The sequence below is a fragment of the Equus przewalskii genome, chromosome 1 (assembly GCF_037783145.1).
Source record: "Equus przewalskii isolate Varuska chromosome 1, EquPr2, whole genome shotgun sequence".
NCBI lineage: Eukaryota > Metazoa > Chordata > Mammalia > Perissodactyla > Equidae > Equus > Equus przewalskii.
In genome coordinates, this window is record NC_091831.1 from 18055715 (window position 1) to 18068585 (window position 12871).

The 12871-nt window shown below is 43.1% G+C and overlaps 1 protein-coding gene across 4 annotated transcripts in view; it reads right to left on the minus strand.

Annotated features, from left to right (window-relative positions):
• The window catches only part of PLEKHS1 (pleckstrin homology domain containing S1), a 32404-nt gene extending 29231 nt beyond the window's left edge, over positions 1-3173 (minus strand). The window contains exon 1 of one of the 4 annotated variants that reach the window (XM_070596104.1): positions 2938-3173. The gene's annotated coding sequence lies outside the window, so the exon portion shown is untranslated. The remainder of the gene's footprint in view (positions 1-2937) is intronic. The other 3 variants (XM_008506787.2, XM_008506795.2, XM_008506782.2) reach the window with 3 other exon arrangements.
• Positions 3174-12871: the final 9698 nt, after the last annotated feature.

The following is a 12871-nucleotide window of genomic DNA, read 5'->3' on the forward strand; positions in this document are numbered from 1 at the left end:
CCCATGACCCACACTTGACCCTGCAACAAGGGGAATCCCACAGGGTGGAGGGCTGCAAGCAGGTGTGATCTTTGAAACAAGAATGTGCTGGTGGCCAATATTTACCTGAATTCAGACTCTCAAAATAGGAGGAAGCACTGAACAGGGCAGTGCCAGGGAAGTTGCAGTGAAAGGGGAGGAGGCAAAGGGCCCTCAGCCATCCAAACTGCACAGTCATTCTTCCCCTCCTGACTCCTCTCTTTCTTCACCATAAATTCATTCATTCCTCCTAAGGTATACATGACTCACAGCAATTCTTTAACCATATCTATATATGTATGATTATCTATCTATCTATCTATCTATATATATATTTTAAATGAAGATGAAAGTCTTAAGGTTAAGACCACAAGTTCTCAAAGTGCACTCTTTCGGTGATTTGTCAGAGGCTTGTGGGAGCTATTTAAAGACCAGTGGGGCTTTCCTGGACCCTGAACTCAGACCTTCCTTGACCAGAGAAAAGTTTTCTCTATTGAGGTATCCCCTGGGTAGGAACAATAGTGATTATCTGAACAAATAACAAGTACCGAAGGAAATCACAGATAAGACCTTTCTGGGGTGTCTGGAGGCAGACGTTGAGGAACTGGTGCCCCCCACCCTCGCCTGGTGCAAGGAGCACAGCTAACTCTGCGCAATGAGCTGTAACCCCAGGAGAGGTGCCAGGCCATCGAGACTGAAGGCCACTGTTCCCTGAGAGAGCAATTCTGCACAAGGAAGAGGAATACAACCTACCTAAAACTTTGCTCACTTCCCCCAAACCACGGACATTAGAAAAAAACTTCACCCCTGAGATTGTGCATCAAATCCATGAAGTTCTTTCCAATTTCAGGGATTTCAATGCCTGAGGCAGAACTAGGGACCGGTGGTTCTCAGCTCACCACCCTTCCCTCCATCCATGCCTGTGGCACTTGGCCACCCCTCCCACGGGGCGTTGAGCCTCGTGAGTGATGGAGTGAGCGATGGCGTTCCTGGATCGGATCAGACGACTGTGCTGGAGAGATTAACTGAGGGTGACATTTTAAAGCAGTGTGTTTACTGCAAGCTCTTTGTTAAAAAGCCAAAAATCATTTTTCTTCTTGATAAAATAATTATTTGTAAAGCCTTTACAGTTTATAAAATGTGTTGTATACATGATTGCTTTGGTGTCTCAGAACTGTCCCGTGAGATCGCTCATTTTACAAATGAAAAACTACATCTGAGGGAGGAAGAGCCATGGGACGTGGGTAAGGTTCCCTGGCAGAATCCCACACCGCTCTACACTGATGCTCGTGGGCACTCCCGACAACACTCGTGCTCCCTGCACACAGTGGACGGCAAAGGGAGCTTCGGAGGACAGCTCTGGCCTCCCAGGGCCTGCGAAAGGCTCCGAAGTCACACGTAGGGATGCTCCTTCCTCACCTCCCGACCCACCATAAAATGCGATGACACAGGAGGCGGCAGCGTGTTAACTCTGGGATCTGGATTTAAACGTCCTCTCCATCACTTATGAGAGATGTGACCTCGGGTACATTGCAACACCTCTCCACCCCTCCGTGTCTTCATCTGTAAAATGGAAGCGATCATACTACCAGCCTCAGAGGACTGCTGTCAGCATCACCTGAGAGAAGCTGGCAAGGAGCATTCAATATCTAATAGGTGCTCAATAAATGGTACTTGTTAGATCATTTCCAGGTCAGATATTCTATGATTCTGATTGTTTAATAATGACTAGCATTTATTGGGTACTTAATACATTCCAGGCACTTCTAAGCAAAATATGTACAATAGATTTCATATATATGTACATAATGGATTTCATATATATGTACACACACAGGATTGTATACATATAATGTACATATATTTAATATTATCTATATGAATTTCACATTATGTGTTTGTGTTAAAAACAAGACAACAGCCCCAAAATGGAGTCACTTATGTTAAAGCCTCCATCACCAAACTGAGACAATACTTAACTATTACAGTTTTGTCTCTCCTAGAAATAGAATCTTAACTCAGTCACTCAGGAATCACCTAGTCAGTACTGGTGAAGCCATCTGCCTGACAGACCTCTGCCCCTAAAGGAGGAGACCTTGTCGCAAAGAATTCGCTTTTTCCTAGTTCAACTTCCTTGTCTCGCTGCCTTATGCCAATAAGTCTTTCATTTTGTACGGCTCCTCAGAACTCCTTTCTATCTATTAGATGAGATGCTGCCTGATTCATGAATCATTGAATAAAGCCAATAGATCTTTAAAATTTACTCAGTGTAATTTTATTTTTTAACCTAAGAAATCCAGTATGTGTATACATATATATGAAATTCATTATACACATATATATGAAATCTATTACATAAATTTTGCTTATATCACATAAGTAAAATTGTAGTAACATATATTATATAAATGAAATCTCATTCAATTTCATATATATAACATAACAATACTATAAAGCTTACACTATTTTTACAATGATACATCTTTTTTAGAGATGAGGAAACCATTACTACAGAGATTAAGCAATCTGCCTTTGATCACACAGTTAAAAAGAAGCAGAGGCAGAATTCTAACTTGAAAGTTGGTGTCTGAACCACTTTGCTCTTCCTCCTATCTAAGAAAAAAGAATGAGATCTTTTCATAGTTCCACTTGCATCTCTTGTCATTGCCCCCAAACAAAAAAGCCTTTCAGATTTAGCTCTTTGATCTCTTTCAGGAGAATCTACCCACTATCATTGCCTAACCTGTTCATTGTAATGTCATTTGGGATTCGATGAATGTGATACCAAGAGGTTCTATTTTTCTCTGACTGTATAGCCCAAGTGTGAAGATATAGCCCATAATAGCAATTTTGTTCAATTAAGCTTCCAGATTCCCACAGCCTTGAGAACCCAAACCAATCACACCAAGCAGTACTTACTGGAAGCCAGGCGGTCCCTCGTTCAGTTCTCAGCAGAGGGCCCTGTCCCTGAGTCTCCTGAACTCACCCCTGCTCACTCTGAGCTCTGAGAGCCAGGGTGAAGATTAAGTACAAGCTCTGTTTGAAATGTAAATCAACAGGAAGTTCCCAAACTTCTACCTTGTGGCAGATTTCACTCTTGCCCCAAGTTGAAATGGAAGCTGGTGTCCCAGGGGAAGTCCTGGGCTTTCATTCTTCCTGTGGCTTGGCACGGAACTGCCCTTGGCATTCTAGCTGTCTGGCAAAGAAAAATGAAAGCAAACAAATAAAAAAAATTCCTGCAGATTTTGGACCATAGTCACAATGACTCTTATTGAGGACAGTGCCAGCTCAGCCTTAACCCCCTGCAGTGACTACCATTGAAATAATTCTTCTGTTTCCCACCCATCAGTATCTTCCCAATGTCCTCCTGGGGAAGACAGAAAGGATTTCTTTGTGGCAGATGAGGAAACAAAAGCCTGGCTTCTCCAACATGCTTGCACACGCCAAGGGTCTCCAGGAGGATTTGCTCATTCGTCCATAATAGAGTTGTCATCAACAGGGTGGCACAGCCACCCAACAAATCTTAAAAATAAGCAGACTACCATGAATGGCCATTCTTACACTTACTCAGTGGTATCTGGTCACCAAAGGGCTTTAGGCATATTTCCATTGATATTAAAATTTTTTAGGGGAACAGAGGAAGTGGCTAATGAATTTTAACTTCTTATATCACCTTTATAAGTGAAAGTATGTATTTTAATCGTTATTTTCACTAGTGTAGCCGGTCTTCAATCAGCTCTGCTACATATATTCATTGAGTAGCCTTGGCTGGTTACTTAAGTTCTCTGAGTCTGTTTCCTCATCTGCAAAATGGGGTGGATAATGCTGACCTCACAGGATTTTTTAAAATATCAAGTAAGATTTCACATATAAAAAGCATATAGCACAGTGCTTGATCTTGGTAAGCATTCAACAAAAGTTATTTCTCTGTTTTTCCCTTTTCCACCCTAGGAAGGGTACAGGTATTACTGGTTCCTTTATTTAGCAGACCTAGCTGGCCTTCAGACATGCAGAAATGATTAATTTTTCATTCACTTCCTGCACAGGACAGGTTTTGTTTGATTTAGGTGAAATAGTTTCTTGGAATGTATTTCCTTGTATGTTTCTTTGGGCTAGCTTTCGACTACTTTGGAAATAGTCTTTAGCATCTTTACATTTGGTCTTCAACCAGAAATTACTAGTTGCTACTCTAGGTAGTTTATAGAAAACTTGTGCTGATCTCCACTTATCCAGGAACTATAAAGCTACAGATAGCCCATTGTCATAATCCAGAGACCTAAACAAAAAGAGGAAGAGAGAAAATTACCTTAAGACTGTGTTCCTTTGGAAAGGATATACATAAACCAGTTAGTCAGACAGATGGACTTCCCATCTATCCATCCATCCATCCATCTATCTATACATCTATTCACCCACCCATCCCACCCTGTTCCAGGATTTTGGGGTCATATTTTCCCAATAGTATTACAAAGCTCTTTGAGGAAGAAGCTTACTGTATCCTACAGGTACCTAGGAAAGCTATCTGTATGGCAGATGCTATCTATAAAATAAAAACTTATGAGCAACCAAAAATTGGCACAAACACCAAATACTAAACTTGTGAGAAGTAAACATACCTATGAAATGCAAGTCTAGTTTCCTTTATAGTCTCCAGTGACCTGTAAACAAGGTATCAGTAAAATATTTGCTGCAAAAAAGCCATCAGCTCCTCCTTGGGAAGATCAAATGAGTTATTCCATGACTTTGCTCATTATGCTGCTCCGTCATCAAAGTGCTCTTTAGCTCTGCAGCCTCTCAATTAAAACACAACCAAAGTGTTCATATTACATGAAGAAATCTAAGACTTACTGGAATTTTTCTTTTACACATAATATCTCATTTAATCCCAACAATTTTGCAGGATAAGTATTATGATTCCTTAATTTTCAAAGGAGGAAACTGAAATTTAGAGAGAAAAAAATAACTTCTCAAAGTCATGCAGCTCGTAAGTGACACACAGAAATCACACTCTGGTCTGCCTTGACTCCAAAGCCTGCATGTGCTCTTTTGTACCCACTGCTGTGTTGAGTCCTGGGCTGGGATGTGTTGGCCTGGGCGCTTGGCTTGCTCTGCCACCAACTGTGTGACACTGCATAGGTTGTTCTGAACATAATCCCACGGTTGTCCCTTCATCAAAAACTCTAAGCACCCATTCAGCTCTGATTATGATTATGCCCTAGAAGCAAAACCATGACTTACCAACATGCAGGCTGTCTCACTACATGTTGCATGCTTATTCTCCACGAGCAAAGTGAATATGCCTTTGTCGATGTCACCAGTGAAGGAATGACATCAATGACATCACTTCGGGGCATCCTTGCTGTACTTCTTCTCTGGAACAAAGAATTCAAGGGAAGCAAGGAGAAAGCTGTACACAGGAAAAGTAATAATAACAAAAGTGCCTTTTAGATTGTGTTAAAATGATACCAGAGAAAAATCTGTTTTCTATCACTGATTTGGTGGTGGTCTGAACCATCTTAAATTTGTAAAGAGAATAGGACTGATAATATAAAGCATTTTATATGATTCTCTTCTATGATGGAATTTGAAAATTGCTATACAATTAGGATTGCTTTTAACTGCAACACTCAAGACACACTCAACAATACAGGCTTATAATTTATTTACCAAACATCATGCAAGATGCCTGAAGTGAAGCAGTTCCAGAGTTGGTTTGATGACTCAGTAATGTTCGAACATTGAGTTTATCTCTGATTTTCTTGGCCTTTTCTCTGTGGCCATAAATTTGCTGCCAGAAGCATCATGCTTTCACAAGCATCTCAAGAGAAGGGTTGGAAGAAAAGGAGCATTTTCTTTATGTACTTTCCACTTTAGGGAGGAAAATTTTTCCTACAAGGGCTGCAGAAGACTTCTTTTTAGATCTGATTGTACACATTGGATCTTGCGTGGCCTCAAGACCAAGAGGAAATGAGATTTCTTGGGTTGGCTTGCACCAATCATGGTTTTTTCCTTGCCATATGAACAAAATTGGGGTATAGTTAGGCAGGAAGATGGAGGACACCTGACGCAAAGACATCATCATCTGGCCTCTGCCTCCCTCTCCAAGATCATCTCCAAGAACTCTCACTTTTGGTCTCTGCGCTCTAGGCACCTTGACCTTTGTATATACTGTTGCCTCTCACTGGTTCATGCTTCTCCCACCTCTTTACCTGGCTAACTACCTCTTATCCTTCAGATCTCACTTCTCAGTGATTCCTTCTCTCCCCCAGACAAGGCCAGATCCTCTTATGATATGTTATCATGGTGCCGTGTTAACTTCAGAACGCATTTTACCACTTGTAATTTTATATCATTTTTCTGATTATTTGGTTAATGTCTGTCTCTTCCTCCACAAGATAGTGAAGTCCATGAGGATTATTATTATGTCTGTTTCTGCTGACCACTGCATCCCCAGTAGCTAGCTTAAATACCTATCTCATTATTTATTTACCGTGTGCCTACTATATGCAAAGTTTTATATCATGGATAAATAGATAAACGAAAAGATGAATGTCCTTTGAGAGCTCATAATTTGGCTAGGGAGACCAGAGACAACAAACTCTAATACTCCAATGATCATACTTCTACTTCACTTTTGTGCCCTACTCCCATGGCCACACTTTGGACTTTGTCATTACCCATCCCTATCTGACCTTTGGTAACTTTAATTCTGGTACCCCACCTTCAGACTGCAACTTCCCATCCTTCTACCTTTTCTGTTTCCTCACTTCAACCAAACTGTTCTTCGGCCTCTTCAAGTCCTTAAGATTATTGACCCTTCATCATACTTTCACCACGTCTGCTGGGCTCAGTGAATGACCTTTTCTAGCTGAAACTGCCATTCCCTTAACCCACCAGCAACAGAGATGAACCAAGCGGGACTTTGTACAGGACAATCACTGACTGGATCAGGATGAGCACTTGACCCTAGGGCTGCTCCTCCATCGGTTGGCTGGTGATCCATCCATACAGTGGCCTGACATGAAGAGTTTTGTTCAAAAGAGGCAATGGCAGTGAAGCCTTGTTGAAATTCTTTCTTTCCTTTGATTCCAAGTTACTCTTCTCATCTCATTCTCTTCTGCACTGATCTATTTTATTTGTCTCTTTTCAGAATCCCCAGAGCTTGTTCCTTAGATATTACCCCACTCTACCTGTATTTCTTGATGCTGGAAGTGTTGAGGGGCCATTGAGATTGGTGACCATGAATCTGGCAAGAATCCTGTCTCCCTGATGTGTGATTTTCTCTAGCAGCATTCAGCTGTTCGGGAGCAGACATGGCAGATCCATGCGATGAGGATCATTCTGGGTTAGGGTTTTTGCCAAGGAGATGCCACAGAGGGACAAAGGAGCAAGGGAGTTTAGGGCACTTGGAAAAGGGTACCCAAAATGATGAACCATGGAATCAGAGGGGCATAAGGAGGGAAGAGATAATGGTTGGGGGGAGCGGTTTGGGTTCTAGGGAGGAAGTACTAGTGAGATCAAAGATAGATCGGAAAATCTGGCTGGAAGGGTAGGAGGTGGTGTTTGGAGAGAGCCTGACTGACTGATGACTTTAAAAGTAGAGGAGCTGTGGGGAGTGGGTGGCTGAGCCAGAGTGTAGAAGAAGGTCATTGGCAATGAGGAGGTTAAGAAACTGAGAGGCTAAGGTGTTTGGTCATCCACATGGATGTCCAGTTTATGGAACAAAATCCTTGTGAAGTTCTCTAAAGGTTTTTGAAATATGAGAAACAGAATAAAGGTAACCATCTCCACCCAATTCCTCCAACACATATATACAACAGTGTTTATTTTTATACTTGGATTCATTTGTAAAAGCAAAAGCAGACATAGCTGTCAAAGGAGGACCCTTGGATCCATAGAAAATTGAAGTCAGAATCCTCTTTATTTCAAAAGAATAATTGGGTCTAGTTTCTGGGATTAGGGAATATGTATAGCTGATAGACAATGGTCTAAAGAGTGCAGGTTAGGGAGACAGCCAAGATCATCACTGGGGCCAGGGGACGGCTGATAGGGGTTGCTTCTTTTTATTTTTTCTTCCCTTCCTTTCCCCTTATTGCCTAACATCCTTATGTTGCCCACCTGGTTGGCACTGGGGCAATGGGATGAGGGTTGATAGGCAAGGGGTGGCAGTATACCACAATACTGAAGAGGGAGGGACAAGCAGAGTAGAAAGGAGACCCCAAAAAGTGGGGATCCTATGCAGTAGCCTCTTTTCCAAAAGCCCATCACTTGTATAGGATGTGGTACAATTACTGGCACCCTGTGTTTCTTAAATACTCCTGTTGGTCATAATGGGGCTTCCCTGCCACTCTGGATTTCAGAGCTGCCCACCATATTTGTACTTGAACTTCTATTGTAACAAAAGTTCTGGACCTGGAGAAGAAAGAGCATGTTCCATACGGAATTTGTATGAATTGTGAATTTGAGCAATCAGGTGAAGTCCATAAAATCAGCATTTAGTGTTGTTTCACTCTTCTGCCTTTTGTCCTGGGAGATGTATATATATTTCAAATGCTTTTATCTCTTTCACTTCTTATTTAAGTTGAAGGCAGTTAATAAGAAAGAATATTTTATTTCAGCATTTATTGGTACCAATTGCATAACAGGCACTATTGGGGATAAGAAAAGAATTAAACATAGACCTTGTTCTTAGTGACCTTATAAGCTAAAATGAGAAATAAGTGACATACAAAAACAAGCAGTGTGTCAGTCAGGGTCCTAGCAGGGAACAGCATACTCAGTTATTGAAGGGACTGTCTACAGAAGTGTTGGTTGGATTAAGACAGCCAACAGGGATGGCGAAGCATCCAGGGTCTGGCAACAGTAGGAAGCCTTTACCACCTCTAGGTCTGCTAGGATAAGAGGAAGGCTCCGTGTCACCTGATTCTGATGAGAGCTGTAGGTCTGTGAGAGGCACCACACTACAGGAGCAGTGGCTATTGGAAGGGGAACATGCCACTGTCAAAGCCATGGTTCCACACGGAGAGAGCAGGGGTGGGTGGGGTGGGGTTCAATGGGGAGAAGCCAGCAAAGGAGATTGAAAAGGAGCAGTCAGAGGAGAATGTGAAAACCCAGGAGCGGGTGGTATTTGGAAGCGGAAGCAAGTGTTTCAGGAGGAGGAGGGGTCAGCCATGTCAAATGCTGCCAAGAGGATGAGCGAGATGAGGACTGAGAACTGACCGCTGGATTTGGGAAGATGGACGTCATCATGGCCTTGGCAAGAGTTATTTTGGTGGAGTGGTATACAGTGAAAAGCCTGATTGGAGTGGGTTAAAAAGAGAAGGGGTCCATCTGCTGGGGCACAGAGCAGGGCAGAGAAGAGTAGAGAATAGTAGAAAGCGGCTCTGGAGGCACAAATGGAGATGATCCAGAAGGAGTCTAAAATGAGGCATATGAAGCAGCAAGTGCTGTCAGAGCAATGCAGATCAAGAGTCGCCGGAAGTCAGAGGAAGGAGCTGTTCTTCCAAAGAGGGAAGAGGACGAGACCTAGGGAGGTCTCACAGAGAAGGTGGTGCCTCAACAGGGTCTCAAAGTCTCCCCATCTTGTCACTTCCCAGTTGCCCCGGGACCCATGTGCCTCTTGGTTAATGGACACGCTCTTGACTCTATCATTGGCCTCAGCCACTGGTTCAGAGGCAGAAGGAATCTCAGGACTTGTGAGTGGGATGCTGGGTCAAAGGCTCCCTCTCTTCCTCTGGGCAGTGTAGTGTGTGGACGGGAGAGCATTTTGCTTCCCTGAGGGAAGCCAACGTGATAATGAAGATGACACAGGGAAAGAGCAGAGCTGAAAGAATCATAGAGATACAGAGCAGCAGTCTTGACGACTTGGCAAGCTCTGGATCAAACCATGCTTGAATTCCATCCTTCCTCTGGACTTCCCTGTTAGGAGAAATGGAAATTCTCACAACTGTTTAAATCAGTTTGCATTAAGTTGCCTGTTTTGTGCAAATAGAAATCATTTTAATTGAGAAATGTTGTGATTTGAACATTAGGAATGGCCCAGGGATAGAGATAAGGGAGGGAGTTGGGAAGGAGAGAAAGGATAAAAAAGGAAGAGTATAAAAAGATGACTCGGCATAGCATAGTATTTTTAAGCACTGAGTCAGCCTTCCTGGGTTCAATATTGTGCTCTGTGATCTTGGAGAACTCACTTAACCTCTCTATGCTTCAGTTTCCTCATCTTTAAAATGGGAACGATAATAGTACCAACTTGATAGAGTTGTTAAGAGGGTTAAATGAGCAGATACTTGTAAAAAACTTAGTGCTTGGCACACAGTAAGCTCTTTGTTAAGTATTTGCCAAACAAATCAAAGTCACTGTGTCTAATTTACAACTAAAGTTTGTGCATGAGCCTCACCTCTAATGGGAGGGGTTAGGCTCCCCTCTGAGTGGGAATGTCCAAAGTGACAATGTGGGTGTCACGTCATTCTTTCCATGTTTCACGTGAGTAAATAGAGGCCACAGGAGGCTCGGAAATCACCTAAGAGAGAACCTGGTAATAAACATCATGATGGAGGTGAAGCTGCCAGATGTAGAACCGGGACACTGACTTTAGGCTTCTGGTCTCTTCAACTCCCTGGGAGCCCTTGGGTTTGCTCCCTTTCTCAGGTAAGAATGACCGCCAGGTACCGAACAGGCCTACTAGTCTATGGGTCTCATAATAACACCACCTTAATTGACTCTGCAGTTTACCATTTATAAAGCATTTACAAAGCATCTCCTTCTGCTCGCACAAAAACCTCGTGAAGGAAGCAGGGTATATAATATTTTCCATTTTACGACCAAGAAGGGAAGCCGGCTGATAAAAGGTTTGATAGCAGGTAAGTTACTACCAAGGGTAAATAGAGCTGAATCCCACTGGAAAGCTCTAGAAGCCAGTGTACAGCAGCCACCTCAGTTATTCCATGTATGGGGGAGGGAATCAGGGTATTTATAGACCAACTCCTGTCAATCATCAGGGGGACATTAATTTTTGGCATTTCTGGTGTGTCTTTCATGTAGCAAAGTGGGTGCAGAAGACGAGAGGGATCCCTCAAACAAAGACGTGGGTGCTGGCACTGTGAGTCGGCCTATGCACAGACAGAGGTGGGGTGGCCAACACCAGCATCTGCTACAGTCTCTTCTGGCAGGATGCTCTTGTCACCTTTTCTTGCAAACGGGTCTGTGAAAGGCAGTTTTTTAGTTGGGGGCATTGCTCTTGTGACTTCAATCAGGGTTTTGGGGGTAAAGAAGTAGAGAGATATGGTAGGCTAAATAATGGCCCCCAAAGATGTCCACATCCTAATGCCTGGACCCTGTGCATATGTTACCTCACACGGCAAAAGGGACTTTGCAGAAGTGAGTAAGTTAAGGATCTTGGGATTGGAAGACTGTACTGGCCTATCCAGGTCGGCCTGCTGTAATCCAAGAGTCATTACAAGATGGAGGCAGGAGGTCAGAGCAGAGAGAAGATGCTGTGCTGCTGGCTTTGAAGATGGAGGAAGGAGCCAAAGGCCAAAGAGTGTGGGCAGCCTCTAGAAGCTAGAAAAATCAAGGAAAGAGATTCTCCCCTGAAGCCTCCAGGAGGAACACAGCCCTGCAGACGCCTGATTTTAGATTTCTGACCTCCATAACTCAGAGAATAAATTAGTGTTAAGCCACTAAATTTGCGGTAATTTGGTACAGTAGCGATAGGAAATGAGTGCAGAGAGAACGGATACTGGACGGGCTAATGGAAGGGTCTGTCCCAGATGTCTAGTCAGTCGCTCAGACAACTTGTGCAAAACAGAAATCTTGATTTTTACCATCCTCACCCCTCCCACCAAACCTGTTTGCAGTCTCAGCAGACAGCACAATTTCATCTACCTGCTTCGGCCATAAACCTAGGAGTCCTCCTCAATTTCCAGCCTTTTCTCACATTCCCACTTCAAGTCTGTCTGCAAATCCTGCTGGCTCTACCTTTAAGATAAAGCCCAAATCTGCCCACTTCTCATGACCTCCATGGCCACGCCAACCTGCCATCATCTCGCATAGGCAACTACCACAGCCTCCCACCTGGGCTCCCTGCTTCTACTCTTTCTCTCTTTAATCCATTCTCCAGAGCATCTTTTACAATTGTTCATTAGATCTTACCGCGTCCCTGTTCAGATCCCTCCAGTGGCTTCCTATTGCACTGGAATGAAATCCAAGCTGCTCACCATGGTTGAAAGCTCTATACAACTCAGCCCTGCCTGCCTTTTACCCTTATTTCCCAGCATGCTGCTCTGCAGCACTGGCTTTCTTGATGTCTCTTGAACAGGCCCAGGTGGCAGCTGTCTCAGGGCCTTTGCGTTTGCTGCTTGCTCTGCCTAGAACCCTTCTTCTTCACCTATCCCCATGGCCCACTCCTTCACTCTACTCAAGTTTCTATTCTGATGTAGGCCTTAGAAAGGCCTTTCCCAGCCATTATTCCTAACTTAACCTGCCCTTCTCCCACCTCACCATTCCTGAGCTCTTTATCCTGCCTTATCTTTTTTCATGACACTTCCCATTGTATGAAATTATATTAACTGTCTTTTCCACTAAAATATAATTCCATGAGGACTAATACTGTTTCGTTACTTGCTCTATCCTCAATGCCAAGAACAGTGCTTAGCACATAGTTCAATAAATATTCATTGATTGATAAATATATATATATAAAAGGTTATTTCCTTTTAGGTGTCTATCACTGATAGTCAAAGACAAGTTGTGGCTTCTCCTGTAGGTGTGGTTTACTCAGAACATTAATTAGTGCATTTTTACATAACCACCCACGTGTTCTGTATCTTTATGCCTGAAAGAGAAATTGGTCTTC